General features: G+C 31.0%; 1 pseudogene; it reads right to left on the reverse strand.

Moving 5' to 3' along the window:
• Positions 1-3,225: 3,225 nt before the first annotated feature.
• On the reverse strand, positions 3,226-6,146 carry LOC149497589 (uncharacterized; annotated as a pseudogene).
• Between the last annotated feature and the right edge of the window lie 12,824 nt (positions 6,147-18,970).

Raw genomic sequence — 18,970 nt, forward strand, 5'->3', positions numbered from 1 at the left:
ATTAAAACCTAAATTTGAAGAAAAATTGAAAAAAAAATTAAAATTAAAATTTGAAAATAGAGTAAAATAAAAAAATCATGAAAATGAACAGAGAAGTGAAAAATCAGAAAAAAAAAATAGAGAACCAAACAATCGAAACAAATAAAAATTCTAGAAAAAGAAAAAGAAATAGAAAAAGAAAAAGAAAAAGAAAATAAAACAAAATGCAAAATCCAATGAAACTGAGAAGAGAAAGAAAAAAAATTGGAAAAAAACAATAATGCGAAAAAAATAGTGAAAGAAAAAATCGGAAAAAGATTATAAAAACAGAAAAGAAAAGAAAGAGAAAATATTTCTAGAAGACTAGTTAAAAATTTCTCACACAACAGCCACAAAAAATAGAATGAATGAACACTTTTTTATGAATGGAAATTAGCAACAATAATATATATTTTTTTTAGAATGCTAGATCTGGATATGAAAAGCCTATGTCCAAAGTATTGTTAGCCAACCAATACTTCTGAAAAGCATACCATGCAGCAAAAATCTGAGATGTTGTAAACATAGTTGTCTATTAGATAACTCACTCTTGCATGGGATTGAGAGAAAAAAAAAAGTGACTATTTGGTTAGATAGAAAGAGAGAGGGAAGAATCAGACAAAGAGAGAAGATTTAGAGTTATGAGAAGGAAAAGGAAGGAGGAAAATATTTGTAGTGTTAAGTGAGGGTAGAAGGGGAAAATCATGTGAGAGTACACATGGAATCTACGTGTGTGATGACTTGGAAAAAAAAAAAAAGCATGTTGGCGTCAATACATTAAACCACAAATGCCAACTATGATTCCGACAGTCCAACTCAGATGGAATGTAAATTTTAAAAAATTTAAACACATGATTGTAAATTTTAAAAAATTTAGACACCTGATTGATAATGTTTTCCGTTCAAATACTAAAATAGAAAAGAATTGAGAGTCAAGATACAAAAAATATCATTATCCCTTTAAGAATCATATTATGAAACATAAGAAATAGAAAGTACATATAGAAATGGAATAGATAGAATAAGAGAAATTGATTTCTTATATTAGGATCTTAGTTACCTAATCCAAAGGATTGATGAACTATTTATAAGATATAAAATATGATCCAAAAGACATAAACCTACACTTAAAGGATATAACCAATCATTCTAAAGGACATAACCCTTTATTTTAAAGGACATAAATTTTGGAGAAATAAATAATTTCTTTAATAAACTTAATGGACATCCATTATATTATGTAGTATTTATAATACTCCCCATTGCATGTCCATTACACAAAAAATACGCCTCATTAAAACCTTACTAGGAAAAAACTCAATGGAAAAAAAAATCCTAATGAAGGAAAAAGAGTAAAGTATTCTTTGTGCCTTAAAAATTTATTTCTCCCCCTGATGAATGTCTACTTTTAGAACATTAAGTTGACGCATACCAATTTTGTATACCATTTTCTTGAATGTTGAAGTTGGTAGTGACTTGGTAAATAAATCTGCCATATTGTCACTTGAACGAATCTGTTGCACATTAATATCACCATTCTTTTGAAGATCATATGTGAACAAGAACTTTGGTGATATATGTTTGGTTCTATCTCCCTTAATAAATCCTCCTTTTAACCGAGCTATACAAGCTACATTATCTTCATATAACACTGTGGGTATATTTTTGCAAGATAAACCACATTTTTCTTGAATAAAATGAATCATGAATCTCAAACCAAATGCATTCTCTACTTGCTTCATGAATAGGTATTATTTCTGCATGATTTGAGGAAGTAGCAGTTATAGATTACTTTGTAGATCGCTATGATATAGTTGTACCTCCACAAGTAAATAAATAGACTATTTGAGATCTTGCTTTGTGTGGATCAGATAAATACCCTGTATCTGCATAACCAATTAAATCTGGACTAAATTCATTGGAATAAAATAAACCCATATCAATTGTCCCTTTCAAATATCTCAAGATATGCTTGATCTCATTCCAGTGCCTCCTAATAGGAGTAGAACTATATCTTGCAAGCAAATTAATAGAAAATGCTATATCTGTTCTCATAGTATTGGTAAGATAAATAAGTGCACCAATTGCACTTAGATATGATACTTCAAGACCAAGAAGTTCCTCATTCTTTTTTAGATGTCGAAATGGATTTTTATTTACATTAGGTGATCGAACAACCATTGGACTGCTCAATGGATGAGCTTTATCCATACAAAATCGTTTTAAATTCTTTTCTATATAGGCAGATTGATGAATTAAAATTCCTTTTGGTAAATGCTCAATTTGGAAATCGAGATAAAATTTTGTATTCCCCAGGTCTTTCATTTCAAATTCTTTCTTTAAATACTTAACTGCATTTTAGAGCTCTATTGGAGTTCCAATGAGATTTATATCATCAACATATACAACAATAACAACAAATTCAAATTTTGATTTTTTAATAAAAACACTTGGACAAATTGAATCATTTATATAACCATCCTTTATCAGATATGTACTAAGGTGATTGTATCACATACGTCCAAATTGCTTTAATCCATACAAGGACCTTTGTAATTTGATTGAATATAATTCTCTAGAATTTGACTTATATGCTTCAGGCATTTTAAATCCTTCAGGGATTTTCATATAAATGTCATTATCAAGTGAACCATATAGATAGTCTGTAACCACATCCATTAAATGCATTTCAAGTTTTTCAAACTGATAAGGTATCAAAAAGTAATTGCATCTATAACGGGAGAATATGTTTCTTCATAATCAATACCAAGTCTTTGCGAAAATCCTTGTGCCACAAGGCATGCTATATACCTTGTAATTTCATTATGCTCATTTCGCTTTTGCACAAAGACCCATTTGTATCCAATCGGTTTCACAGCCTTTGGTGTATAGACTACTGGTCCAAAAACTTCATGTTTTGGAAGTGAATTTAATTCAGATTGAATTGCATCTTTCCACTCTGGCCAATCATGCCTTTGTTGACATTCTTTAACAGATTGAGGCTCAATACCTTCACTATCTTTCATAACATCAAGTCCAACATTATAAGCAAAAACATCATCAATTACTATTGTCACTCAATTTAGATTTCTTCCTACATTGAGAAAACTTATAGGTTTTTCCTCATTTTCTTGATGTTCATGTAAATGATTTTCTTCAAGAATATCATCATGAACAATAATATCTTGATCAATTTCATTTGATTCTCTAATAGCTACTAGGATTATTTAATGTTTTCTTCTTCCTAGGATTTTTATCTTTAAAACCCAATGGTCTATCACGCTTCTGGCGTACATTAGATTCACTAGCGATAGCACTAATGGATGGTCTTGTAAGAACATCAATTCGAACAAGAACATTATCAGCTGGAATATATGATTTGGTTATTTGTTTCGAATCAGTAAATGCGTCTGGCATTTGATTTGCTATTCCTTGCAAATTGATGATCTTTTTCAACCTCTTGCTCACATATAGCTGCACGAGGATTAAGATGATATAAAGGTGAAACTTTCCATTCAAGTTCTCTTTTTATTTCCTTTTTCTCTCTCCCTAATTCTGGAAAAATTGTTTCATCAAATTGACAGTCAGCAAAATGAGTTGTAAATAAATCTCCTGTCAATGGTTCGAATGAATAATAAAGTGTGATTCATACCTAACATATATTCCTAACCTTCTATGAGGACCCATTTTGGTAAGTTGTGGTGATGCTATTGGCACATGTACAATACACCCAAAAATTCTTAGATGAGAGATATTTAGTTCATGACCAAAAGCCAATTGTAATGGGGAGAATTGATGATAATTTGTTGGCCTAAGATGAAAAAGTGCTCCTGCATTAAGAATAGCATGGCCCAAAACAGAAGTTGGTAATTTTGTTCTCATAAGTAATGGTCTTGCTATCATTTGGAGACGTTTAATAAATGACTCTGCTAGGCCATTTTGCGTATGAACATGTGCTACAGGATGTTCAATAGTTATTCCAATTGATAAACAATGTTCATCAAAAGCACGAGATGAGAATTCTGCAGCATTATCAAGGCGAATAGATTTAATTGGATGATTTGAAAACTGAGCCAATAATCGAGTTATTTGTGCAAGTAATCTCACAAATGCCAGATTGCAAGATGATAATAAGTACACATGTGACCATCTTGAAGATGCATCTATTAGGATTATAAAGCATCTATTAGGATCATAAAAGTATCTAAATTGTCCACTAGGTGGATGTATAGGTTCACAAATATCCCCATGGATACGTTCTAAAAATGTAGATGATTCATTTTCAATCTTGGTTGGTGATGGTCTAATAATTAATTTGCATTGATAACAAGCAGCACAAGAAAAATCGTCATTTGTAAGAATCTTCTAGTTCTTTAAAGAATGACCATATGAATTATTAATTATTCTTCTCATCATTATGGATTCGGGATGTCGCAATCGATTATGCCAAAGTATGAAAATGTTTGGAACAGTAAACTTCTAGTTTACCATAGAATGTGTCTTAATTGTACTAATTTTTGTATAGTATAAGCCAGATGATAAAGTTGGTAGGTTTTTCAATACACATTTTTTTACTAAGACATTACCAATAATGCAAAGATATTCAACATTCATTTCATCTATTGTCTCAATATGGTATCCATTTCTGCGGATATCTTTGAAACTCAGTAAATTTCTTCAAGATTTGGAAGAAAAAAATGCACTATGCATAACAAATTTGTTCCTTCAGGTAGAAATATGGTGGCTCTTTCGGAGCCTTCAATTAAATTTGTACTACCAGATATTATATTAACACTTGCTTTTTCCATAAGCAAATGAGAAAAATATTTTCTATTTTTTAATATAGTATGCATAGTTGCACTATCAATTAGACACAAATCTTCATTATTGAATTTTAATCCAAATGAAAATTTAGAAACTTCCATACTATCTTCAAAAGAAAGACGATACACAATATTAATAATATATGAAGTACAACAGTATATAAAATTTAACATAATAAAATATTATTTATATTATATGATAAAGAGTAAAAATTTAAGAAATTACTTGACAATATTAACATAAAGCTAAATACACATAAAAGCATTTAAATAATTAACTAGCAATTTTATTACCAATCACATGATCAATCTTGCCCTCAGGCCCTCAGGATGTTCAAAAAAATCTGTCACATCCAGATGTGTTATATCAATCTCAGCATCATTAGCATCTGAAACAAAATTTGTTTTTGCATCTTTGTCTTTCCATTTCAATGATGCTTGATAAAGATCAACAAAATATTTTGGCGTACGATAGGTACGGCACCAATGTCCCTTCGCACCACATCTAAAGCATAAGTCCTCTGAATTTTTATATGACATTGTTTCTTGTTTCTCATCTTTCTGTTTCCACTTCTAGTGGTGAGAATTTGATGAAGTATGAGTTTGATCATTACGATTGTAATATATATTTCTATCTCGACCATGACTATGGCCATGCCTACCGCCACCGACTGGGACGACGACTTTTTCCATATTTAGAATAGTAAGTAGAAACCTCATTCGCTTCGGGGAATGGGGTAGAGCCAATCGATCGACTTTCATGATTTTTCATCAATAATTCATTATTTTGTTCAGCCATAAGAAAGCATTAAATCAGTTCAGAATATTTCTAAAAGTCTTTCTCTCGATATTGCTGTTGCAGGAGCAAATTCGAGCAGTGAAAAGTGGATAACATTTTCTCCAACGTATCTTTATCAGTAATATCTTCTTTGTACAGTTTTAATTGAGAGGTTATACTAAACATAGCAAAATTATACTCACTGATTGTTTTGAAATCTTGTATCCAATCATATCTTGCTTTTGGAAGAACAACCATTTTTGATTATCATATATTTCTTTTAAATTATTCCTAAAGATAAGAGGATCCTTAACAGTTAGATATTCAATTTTCAACCCTTCATCGAGGTGGTGGAGAAGGAAAATTATTGCTTTGGCACGATCTTGTTTTGATGTACGATTTTCATTCTTGATGGTACCTCCAAGACTCATTGCATCTAGGTGAATTTCAGCAGGCAACATCCTTGTCAAATAATTCTTGCTGAAAATATCAAAGGCAATAAATTCAAGTTTTGAAAGGTTTGCCATAAAGAAGAAAGAAGTATAATATAATTTACATTAAACTTAATTCAAAATGGTAGAATTTAGTGCTGATAAAGTACTATGAGATATCAGAAATAGAAAGTATATATAGAAATGGAATACATGGAATAAAAGAGAATAGAGAAAAATTGATTTTTTACATTAGGATCTTAGATACCTAAAATAACATATTAAAAAATTATTTATACGATACAAAATATAATCCAAAGAATGTAATTATTCATTCTAAAAGACATAACATTTTATTTCAATAGGTATAACTTTTGAAAAAATAAATAATTTCTTTAATGAATGTAACACACACGCATTGTATTGTATTATATATTATTTATAACAAATCAAAATTATTTTTTCGCGGGGTACGAAAATGAGGAGGGAGACAGTAGGGGTGCGCTAGGGTCACATGGGTTTGTCATATGAAAGAACGTGAAAGAGCGGTTTTGGTTGGTGGATAGGTGACCTCTGCTAGACAACTACTTTCTGTCTCTTCTCATAAATTTCTGCGTCTGCCACTCCCTGTCCTTTTATAAATTTTGTCCACTTCTCACTTACTTTTCCACCGTGAATCTTCTTCTCAAAATTAATTACAAATAATACACATTTATCTATTTATATAAATATACAAAAGCATATTGAATTTTTTTATTAAATTATTTAATTTAAAGAAATTAGATTATAAAACTCTTTGTTTTCTTTTTTCCATAATTAATGATTCAAATAATAAATATATTTTATTTTAATATTTTTAAATAATAAAAAGTTATATATTTGCACAAAGGGAAAGTACATTACTAATTTGTTTATAATTAGAAAACTTACTTAGTTTTACCTATTTAAATTTTAAATTTTTATTTTTTATATCAAATCTTTAATTTCTTTTAATAAAAATTAAATTTAATTAATCAAACATAATTTGATTGATGTTCTCATATTTTGTAAAATATATGAAGAGTAACATGAGGGAGATTTCACCTCTTAATTATATAAAAAAAAATATGAAAAGTAATTTAATTCAAATCTTTTTTATTATATAATTATTATTAATTTGATGAATATTATTGAAGATGGAGAATTAGCTTATATTATATAATTCATAATATTTTTCAACCCATTAAATTTTTTCTGAATAAAAAGATTTTGAATGAATGAAAAGTAAATTTGCAGCAAAACATATAATATAGAAATCTCCCTTTCAAAAAGAAAAAAATATAATATAGAAATCTCAATTTTTGAAACCAATTCGATTTATTAATACACGCCGTGAAATGATAGGTTACATAGAGAATAATAATTTTCCAACATATAGAAATACAAATATCTGTCAAAGTCTGAAGTTGGTTTGTCTTCTAGAAGGTATTGAAGAAGAAATATCACTCTACCCTTATCTAACTGACTTGTTTTCTTATCTTTTGTCTCTGAGATTGACTTGTTTTCTTATCTTTTGTCTCTGAGATTGACATATAGGCACTTGCCAACATGTGGATGCTTGCCAAATCATGCGGTCAATGCTTTCAATCATTGTTTTATATTCGCATCATCTTCAATTATGAAATTTGATTTATTATTTTTTTTTCTAGAAAAAAGAGCACAAACATGGACATTGAGTGTGATTAATTTTATTTTACTATTTAATTTATTATTATTTTTCATATAGTTACTAAATTAATGTTTAATTTTGAGTTGATGAAATAATTGTTACTTCATTTTAAATCAATTTTTACTTAAAAATCAAATATTTTTGTTATTTCTAGAGAAAAATTATTTTTTTCTTATTTATTCTTATACTTAAAAATTTCTTATGTCTTTTTTCATTTAATTAGTAAAGCGTTTTGATTTGTAGAAAAAAAAAACTCACAGAAAGATGTAGTTATGAACATTGAAATGATAATAATCTCATACCCAAAAGGTATATGATACTTTAAAAAAAGGTGAAATCTGTTGGCTCAATGGTCAATTTCTAATCTCGGATTTTGATGATTAAAACAAATAAATTTAAATTATGTTATTGGTGCTAATATTATTTTATGCAGAATTCTTTTGGAAAGAAATCGTATAAGGCAAGTCCTACATTGAGTGTGAAGATATTCGAAGATCCTAGTGGCTAGGTATTTAGGACACATTGCAGGATAGAGAGAAAATTCATATATGAGCACATAAATTAAATTTCTCTCTCATTTCAAAATATTTTTCGGAAATTAGATTCTTCAAAATAAATTCGTTTATCAAAAATTAGTTTTCGAAAATATTCTTTAAAATCGAAATGATTTAATTTCCTAAAACTAAAGAGATTACGTCTCTAATGTTTTTGGTAATAAATCATACATTATCTTTTTCGGAAATTTCTTTGAAAATCTAAAAGTACTTCAATTTATTCTCTTATCTTAAAAAAGAAGGAAGAATCTTTTCGTTTTTAGTAAGAACATCTTTTCGTAAAAATATTTTCCAAAATATAATGCTGCCGAAAATCTTTTGTTTAAAGGAAAGTAAAATCGTTTTTATTCTCTTACCAAAAAGGATAAGATAAACTTTTGGTAATTAAAGATTTTCGTATCTTCTAATAAGGAAAGCAAATATTCTGATTCCAAAATAAAATATCTTCTTTCCAAAAAGCAAGAGACTCGAAGCTCTCTATATAAAGGAGTGTTTCACTCTTGGAACGTTGGTGAAATAAGAGTTTTCGTTTTAAGAGCATTCTCTCATTGATCAAATCTTTTTCTCTCAAAACTTACTCTCTACCCCCATTTTTCTTTTCATCTTTACACTTCACGTTTTTATCTTTAAAGAGAAAAGAATTTTGTTAACTACTTTTGAAAAACGGTTCTGTGTTCTAAACGATTTTCTAATATGATAAACTATTTTTCCTGTGCTTATATGTGCATTTCTTTCTGTCTATTTAGATTTTGTAATCTATAGTAGACAGGTTTTTTTTTTTTTATTAAACATTTGTGTAATAGCTTGGGTGATAAGCTATTGGGAAAGAGGTTATCAGGCGACCTTCTCCTTGTGTGAGATTTTAATGTCTTGAATTGAGTTTCTGTACTCTACCAAAAACAGAAAGGGTTGAGGTTAATTAGAACATTCGGAAAATCTAGTGGGATAAAAGGGTATATATAGGTGTTGATCTATTGCCTTGTACTGTTGGTTTGTCTCTTACCCTTGAAAAGAGATAACATAGTTGAGGATCTCAAGATGAGTCTTGGGGAGTGGATGTAGGCGAGTTAGTGCCGAACCACTATAAATCACTGTGTTGATATTTTAATTTCTGAAATTTGCTTGATACTGCTTTTATTACACTTCTGTTTATATTTTAGAAATGCTAAAGTTGAAAATGAATTTGATGTTCTAAATCTGGAATAAGTCTTATCTTCTCTGAATATTAGAACTCTGGAATTCTGATAAGTGAATATACCAAGTTCTAAACCATTCTTCTATTTACAGTATATTTCACTACTTGGGTTTCTAATTAATTTTCTAAACTTTATGAGGAAGTTCTAATTTCAATAGCTTTCCTTCATAAAGCAGTTCTGATATTGGATAAGACATTGTGAAGCAGTTCTAATTAATAGCTGCACTTTGCATTGTCTTTCTATCTTTTATGAATAGAACATTGTGAGGTAGTTCTAATCCATATTCTATTCTCACAAGTTCTTTATTTTTCCGCTGCACTTAGAATTCTATATTTTGTTTTTAAATTCTAAAATTTATATCTGTTTTTAGAATATCCATTCACCCCCCCTCTTGGGTTGTGTCATACATATACGGGACCCACAATCTGGTATCAGAGCTTTGGCTCTTGACTTACCGAAGCTTAACCGCTTAAGAGATAAGATCCCATGGCAACCCCACTTCCTCTTACTTCTCTAGAAGGACAATCTGTTTCTAGACCTCCTTTGTTCAATGGCTCTAATTACTCCTATTGGAAAACTAGAATGGAGAACTTCATGAAATCAGTTGATATAAACTGCTGGAGGAATGTTATCACTGGTCCTCGTATTCCCATGAAAGTTGTAGGAGATGAGTTAGTTAGAAAAACAGAAGAAGAATATACAGATGCTGATTGGAATGACATTGCTATAAATGCAAAAGCTATTAATATTCTTCATTGTGGTTTAGATACAACAAAATACAACAAAGTTTTTGGATGTAAATCGGCGATAGAAGTATGGGAAAAACTTAAAGTCACCTATGAGGGTACAGATAGAGTTAAGGAATTCAGAATAAATATCCTTTGGAGAGAATATGAAATGTTTAGTATGAAAGAAGGGGAAACTATTGCAAAATTAAATTCTAGATTTACTAATATAGTTAATCCTTTGAGAACTCTCAGAAAGGAAATTTCAGAAGATGAGCTTGTTAAGAAAATTCTTAGAATTCTACCTAGAAAATGGGATTCTATAGGAACTGTCATGAATTACAAAGAGACTCCCGTCACTTATGATTATCTTATAGGAGCTCTTGTTTCAGAAGAAATGAAATCTTCTTTGACAACAGAAGATAAGAAAAAGAAAGGACTGACTTTGAGGGTAGATTCTAATGAAGAAAGTTCTTCTGATCTTGATAGTGATGATTTAGCACTTGTTGCTAAACGATTTAAAAAGTTCTATAGAAAGAGGGGAAGGCCACAGAAAAAGTTAAAAAAAAAAGAACTTTCCACCCAAAAATAGTAACTTACCTAAGAAAGAACCTTTTGAAGTGGTTTGTTACGAATGCAACAAACCTGGACATATCAAGCCTAATTGTCCTAAATTGAAAAAGAAGTCAACAAAAGAGAAGCTGAAGCAGGCTTTCGTAGCTGCTTGGAGTGATTCAGATAATTCTAATCCTGAAAGCCACAGCGATCAAGAAGAAATTGCTAATATCTGTCTAATGGCTACTATCGATTCTGAATCTAAAGAAATCAGCACTCTGACTTCAACACAGAAAGTTGGAATCAACGAAACAAATGCAACGGTTCATGAGAATGATGAAAGAACTGTAAGTATTTCTGAACCTGAATCAGAAAATGATCTTCTAAATACTTACAATAATCTTTGCAATGAGTTTGAAAAGCTTGTTAGAAAGCATAAAGTTCTAAAGAAAGATTTCAGAAAGATAAAATCTAAAAGTAATCATTTAAAAGATGCTTTTTATCAAGAAGTTACATGCAAAGATCTTATCACAGAAATCAAAGATCTTAAAAATTGAAATAATCGATTTTCTGAAAATCTGACACGTCTTGAAGAAAAATGTAAAAATCTGAATTCTGAAAATGAATCTTTGAAAACTGAGATTAGAATTTTAAAATCAATTTCAGAATCGTTTTCTAAAGAAAAGACAAGTTCTAGCTATGATAGCATTTCTAAACTGAATCGTGTTTCTAATCAGAAAAATGTTGTTTCTAATGTTGTGACTTTAGAACATCAAAGTTTCAACAAAAAGAAAAATCATAGTGCACCTGTTACCACTAATCCTCCAGGACCCAATATGAGTTGGGTACCTAAATCTGCTTGATCTTTTCAGGTGTGCCTAAGGAGCGAGCTGAAAACAGAGATGTGGTACATGGACAGCGCTTGCTCTAGGCATATGACTGGTGATAGAAAGAAGTTCACGAGATTAGAAAAGAAAAAGGGAGGTACGGTAAGCTTTGGAGACAAAGCAAAAGGTAAAATCGTTGGTATTGGTGTGGTAGGTTCTAATCCTTCAATAGAAGATGTATGCTTAGTAGAAGGATTACATTATAACTTGTTGAGTGTTAGTCAGATTTGTGATAAAAATAGAAGAGTGATCTTTGAACCTTCTCATTGTGAAGTATTCCTTGGAAAAAGGTTTGGAAATATATACCTAGTAGATCTCTCTAATATGCATAACCAGGATATTTGTTTAGTTTCTATTGATAATTCTAGTTTGTTATTGCATAGAAGACTTGGACATGCAAGCATGCACCTTATTTATAAACTGTCTAAGAAAGATTTGGTTAGAGGTTTGCCAAAGTTGAAATTTGAAAAAGATCACATTTGTGATGCTTGTCAAATGGGCAAACAAACCAGAACATCTTTTAAATCCAAGGGCATGGTTTCTACTTCTAGACCTTTAGAATTGCTACACCTTGATTTATTTGGTCCAATTACTCCTTCTAGTCTTGGAGGAAAATTCTATGCATTTGTTATTGTAGATGATTACTCTAGATTCACTTGGATACTCTTCCTTAGAAATAAGGATGAGTCATATGACATGTTTGTTCATCTGTGTAAGAGAATACAAAATGAGAAAGGATACAACATCATGGCAATTAGAAGTGATCATGGAGGAGAATTTGAAAATCAGAAATTCGATGCATTTTGCAACGAGTCAGGAATCTTCCATAACTTCTCAGCACCTAGAACACCTCAACAAAATGGAGTAGTGGAACGCAAGAATAGAACACTTCAAGAAATGGCCAGAACCATGCTAAGTGATTCTAAACTACCAAAGTATTTCTGGACAGAAGTAGTTAACACTGCCTGTTATATTCTAATCAGGGCTTTGGTAAGATCTAAACTTAAAAAGACTCCATATGAGCTATACAAAGGTAGAAAACCAAATATTGGTTATTTTCACATTTTTGGGTGCAAATGCTTTATTCTAGATAACAAGAAAAATCATCTTGCTAAATTTGATGCTAAATCTTATGAAGGTATTTTTCTGGGATATTCTAGTAATAGTAAAGCATATAGAGTATTTTATAAAAAGACTCTAGTTGTAGAAGAATCTATTCATGTGGTGTTTGATGAAACTGACTCTACTTCTAGAACATTAGAAAATGATGATGTTGTAGATTCTAATCCTGAAAAGCAGAATGAGCAATCCGAACAACTAGAACAGCCAGAAAGTGATCAGAACATCAATAATCAGGCTGAACCGGAAGTTGAACATGAAGATCAGAATACAGTTGAAAGTCAAATGCCAGAAACAGAAAATGAAGATTCTCAATTACCAAAAGAATGGCGATTTCATAAGTATCATCCCCAAGAAGACATTATGGAAATCCCTCGGAAAGGATGATGACTAGAGCTCAACTTAGAAGATATTTTGGTAATGTTGCTTTCGTTTCTCAATTAGAACCTAAAAATTTAGAAGATGCTCAAAATGATGAAAGTTGGATTCTTGCTATGAAAGAAGAGCTAAATCAATTTGAGATAAACCAAGTTTGGAAACTTGTTTCTAGACCTAAAAACCATTCTATTATTAGAACGAAATGGTTGTTTAGAAATAAGCTTGATGAGCAAGGTAACGTTGTGAGAAATAAAGCAAGATTAGTGGCTCAAGGGTACAATCAAGAAGAAGGCATCGATTTTGATGAGACCTTTGCCCCGGTTGCTAGACTTGAGGCCATTAGAATGCTTTGTGCATTTGCATGTTTTAAAAACTTCATGTTGTATCAAATGGATGTGAAAAGTGCTTTTCTAAATGGTTTTCTAAATGAAGAAGTGTATGTAGAACAACCTCCTGGCTTTGAAATTTTTGATAAACCTAATCATGTTTACAAACTTACTAAAGCTCTTTATGGTTTAAAGCAAGCTCCTAGAGCTTGGTATGAAAGATTGAGTAAGTTTCTATTAGAAAATGGTTTTTCAAGAGGAAAGGTTGATACAACACTGTTTATTAAAAATAAAGCACATGACATTCTAGTTGTACAAATCTATGTTGATGACATAATCTTTGGTTCTACTAATGATCTTCTCTGTAAGGAATTTTCTAAGATTATGCAGGGTCAGTTCGAAATGAGTATGATGGGAGAATTAAACTTCTTCCTTGGACTTCAAATCAAACAATGTGAAAATGGAATTTTCATTAATCAAGAAAAATATACTAGAGAATTGCTGAAACGATTCAAAATGGAAAATGCCAAGGTATGTAGTACACAATGAGTCCATCCTCAAAATTAGAAAAAGATGAAAAAGGTAAGGATGCAGATATCAAGCTGTTTAGAAGTATGATTGGTTCTTTACTATATCTAACGGCAAGCAGACCAGACATACACTTTAGTGTTTGTCTATGTGCTGGATTTCAATCGTGTCCCAAAGAATCTCATTTAATTGCTGTAAAAAGAATATTAAGATATCTTTGTGGAACTTCTAATCTGGGTCTGTGGTATTCTAAAGATGATACAATTGATCTTGTTGGGTATAGTGATTCTGATTTTGCAGGAAGCAGAATAGATAGAAAAAGCATGTCTGGAACTTGTCAATTTCTGGGTAGCTCCCTTGTATCATGGTTTAGCAAGAAACAGACATCTGTTGCTCTTTCTACTGCAGAAGCAGAATATATTGCTACTGGAAGTTGTGTTGCACAAGTTCTATGGATCAAACAACAGTTGGCAGACTATGGACTGAGATTAGAAACAGTGCCAATCAAATGTGACAACATAAGTGCCATCAATTTATCTAAAAATCCAGTTCAACATTCTAGAACCAAGCATATAGAACTCAGACATCACTTCATACGTGATCATGTACAAAAAGATGACATAGTAATTGAGTTCATTCCTACAGAAAAGCAATTGGCAGATATCTTTACTAAACCTTTGAATGAAAGTCAATTCTACTCGATTAGAAGAGAACTCGGTATGTTAGTTCTAAACTCATAACTTTAGAACTCTGTAAGTATGTTCTAAACTGCTTTCTATATATGAAAATAGAAGATTTACTATGTTCTAATTTTTGCTCTGTGTGAAAAAAGATTTTTGTCTAAAACGTACATCGCCCTGATATGACTTTCTAATGTCATTATCAGAATTTTACTTTAGACTAAAACCAAAAATAGTTACTTTATTATGTGTTTTTGTTTTTATTATGTTTTGTGTTTTGGCGGTTTTATTATTTTATTCCTTTTATTTATTTTATTTCTTTTGTCTTATTTGTCGTTTTGAATTCCATTTAAAAACTGTTCTTTATTTTTTCTTCCACTACTTAAGTATCTTTATTCTCTATTAACTGCTTTGTATTCTCTCTATCATCTTTTTGCTAACCAAAACCCTAAGCTGTTCTGAGTTTCGAAAACTTGCAACAATGGCCGAATCAAGCTCTACCTCTTCATCCAACTCCTTAACTGAACAAGAACTTCAACTCTTGAAAAAGCTTTTGAAGAAGTATGAGCAAAAAGAGTCAAAACAGAAAAAGCAAGAAGAGGAAACAGAGAAAGCAAAAATCGAAACTGCTACTTCAAAGAAACAAGCAGTTAGGGCACGCGACAAAGGTAAATCTGTCCTTTCTCCATATCCTCTAATGCGCTCATATGTGATTGATTGGAAGTTCTTTGGTAGTGAAGAGTTTGATTTTAAGGAACTCTTTGAGTTTCAAGGCTGGATGAATTTTCTATCACTGGATGAACTGTGTTATGATAGTTTGGTTTAGGAATTCTATGGCTCTCTGAAAGTTAATGGAACAGAGTCGATCTCTGTTAAGCTTCAGGGAGAGACCAAAGCATTATCTTACGCTAATTTTGGGAAAATTTTTGATGTGCCGAATACTGGGTCTAGGGTGACAAAAATTAAGGATGTTTCTAGGGTTAGTGATTATAAAAAGGAAGAATTTGCGAAGAAGATTGTGAAAAAGGGTTCTGCGGACAAACAGGGCACAATAGAATGCTCAAACCTGACAGACAGCATGAAATGGCTGTACAAACTCATCGTACATTATATCTATCCCAAGAGTGCCTCACTCACTTATATAAACCAGGTTGAGTTGTGCATAATGTGGCACATAGTTGAGAAGAAACCTCTCAATCTATGTCATATTATTTTTGACAAGATGCAGAACAACCCTAAAAAGTTGCCCTACGGAATGATTCTTACCCTAGTGTTTTGAGTTCCTGGATGTTGATCTAAATGAGAATGATGGTCATATTGTTTCAAAGTTGGACAGTGGGTCGCTAAAAATGAAAGATGAGGAAGGAGGAGAAGAGAAAGAAAAAGAAGAGAAAGAGAAGGAAGAGAAGAGAAAAGAAGAAACTGAAAAAGAAAAGAAAGTGAAAAGAGTAGTTGGAAAAACAAAGAAAGAAAAAGTCAAGAAAGACAAGGAAAGAAAAGAAGAGACTGAGAAGAAGAGAGAAGAAAAAGGAAAAGCAAAATTAGGTGAAATAGAAGAAGAAGAGAAGTCAAAAGAGAAAATAGAAGAAGAAGAAAAGAAATCAGAAGAGAAAATAAGAGAAGAAAAGAAGGCAGAAGAGGAAGCAGAAGAAGAGAAGTTGGAAGAAGAAGTAGGAGAAGAAGAAAAATTAGAAGAAGAAAGAAAAGAGAAGACTGAAAAAGAAAGTGCTGCTGAGAAAGAAGAAAAATTAGAAAAAGAAGAAGAAACGAAAAAGAAGAAGGAGTCTGAAAAGATGGAAAAAGGAAAGAAAATAGAGGAGGTCAGTGATGCTGAAACTGAAAAGCTAGAAATTAGTGATGAGGAGAAATCTACTGAGGATAAAACAGAGAAAGAATTTGAGTTGTTGTCGACTCAAAGAAGTAGGGAAGCTATGCTGGGAAAAATAGAGAAGGAGCTAATAGAAGAGCACAACAAAGAACTTGATGAGGCAATACAGCATTGCCAGACTGTGATTGGACAGAATCAGTCTCTCATCAAGACTTTGGAAAGAATGAAGGATGTGAATGAAAGAAAATTAGCTACTCTCAAAGTGAAAGGAACTCCCTACATCCCGTCATCAGAGAAACCAAAAAAGGTAAAGCACACTGCTGGCAAGCACAGGACTCATGGAAGAAAGCCTCCATTGCATCCGTCTTCTAAAAGGCCAGAGAGTTCTTCTGAAACTGCTCCAGCTCAAAATTTGAGAAGTTCTAAGAGACTTAGAACTGATTCTAAGCCTCTCTAATTTGTTTTTTTTTTATGTGCTCTGAACAATTTATTTTGCTTTATCTTTGTAGGATTATATCTTTGGAACTGTTTAATTTCTTTTTATTTTGCTCTGGTTGTGTCTAACCCTTTTGTATGATGACAAAAAGGGGGAGAACGCAGGTATTTTGGTGGTACTTTGAATATTTTGGTACGTACTTGGTAACCAAAGTACTTATATTAGTGTTTATTGCTTTCTATATGGTCTATTTTGGTGAGCTGTATATTCTATATGATAAGCTGAGTGTTTTTAGAACTTAGATTCTTATTCTAACGACTGTTTTGCAGGTTGGACATAAGATTTTTTGTTCTATTTCTAATGTCAGTTTCTATTCTTTTGCTCTGACCATATGCTCTGATTATTAAAACTTAGAATATCTTGTCTATCTTTGCTTGTTCTAATACTTATGCTCTGATCTTTAGAACTTAGAATATCTTGTCTATTTTTGATAGTTCTAAAATCAGTTTCTAAAAAATCTCCCTAGTTCTAATTTTCACAAAATAGATTTATTGCAACTATTCAGGGGGAGCAAAATACATGTTCTAATTTGCTTTATATTAAGATCATTTGGTATGATTAGAACTTATATGCATAAAATTTAGGGGGAGCACATGCTTTTATGTTTATTAAATTTATTGGTTTTGTCATCATCAAAAAGGGAGAGATTGTTGGCTCAAGGGTCAATTTCTAATCTTGGATTTTGATGATTAAAACAAATAAATTTAAATTATGTTATTGGTGCTAATATTATTTTATACAGAATTCTTTTGGAAGAAATCGTACAAGGCAAGTCATACATTGAGTGTGAAGATATTCGAAGATCCTAGTGGCTAGGTATTTAGGACACTTTGTAGGATAGAGAGAAAATTCATATATGAGCACATAAATTAAATTTCTCTCTCATTTCAAAATATTTTTCGGAAATTAGATTCTTCAAAATAAATTCGTTTATCAAAAATTAGTTTTCAAAAATATTCTTTAAAATCGAAATGATTTAATTTCCTAAAACTAAAGAGATTATGTTTCTAATGTTTTTGGTAATAAATCATACATTATCTTTTTCGAAAATTTCTTTGAAAATCTAAAAGTACTTCAATTTATTCTCTTATCTTAAAAACGAAGGAAGAATCTTTTCGTTTTTAGTAAGATTATCTTTTCGTAAAAATATTTTTCAAAATAAAATGCTGCCAAAAATCTTTTGTTTAAAGGAAAGTAAAATCGTTTTTATTCTCTTACCAAAAAGGATAAGATAAACTTTTGGTAACTAAAGATTTTCGTATCTTCTAATAAGGAAAGCAAATATTCTGATTTCAAAATAAAATATCTTCTTTCCAAAAAGCAAGAGACTCGAAGCTCTTATATAAAGGAGTGTTTCACTCTTGGAACGTTGGTGAAGTAAGAGTTTTTGTTTTAAGAGCATTCTCTCATTGATCAAATCTTTTTCTCTTAAAACTTACTCTCTACCCCCATTTTTCTTTTCATCTTTACACTTCACGTTTTTATCTTTAAAGAGAAAAGAATTTTGTTAACTACTTTTGAAAAATGGTTCTGTGTTCTAAACGATTTTCTAATATGATAAACTGTTTTTCCTGTGCTTATATGTGCATTTCTTTCTGTCTATTTAGATTTTGTAATCTATAGTAGACAGGTTTTTTTTTTTTATTAAACATTTGTGTAATAGCTTGGGTGATAAGCTATTGGGAAAGAGGTTATCAAGCGACCTTCTCCTTGTGTGAGATTTTAATGTCTTGAATTGAGTTTCTGTACTCTACCAAAAACAGAAAGGGTTGAGGTTAACTAGAACCTTCGGAAAATCTAGTGGGATAAAAGGGTAGATATAGGTGTTGATCTATTGCCTTGTACTGTTGGTTTGTCTCTTACCCTTGAAAAGAGATAACATAGTTGAGGATCTCAAGATGAGTCTTGGAGAGTGGATGTAGGCGAGTTAGTGCCGAACC

Source organism: Jatropha curcas, chromosome 3 (genome assembly GCF_041381405.1).
Source record: "Jatropha curcas cultivar XTBG-Jc1 chromosome 3, XTBG_Jcur_1.0, whole genome shotgun sequence".
NCBI lineage: Eukaryota > Viridiplantae > Streptophyta > Magnoliopsida > Malpighiales > Euphorbiaceae > Jatropha > Jatropha curcas.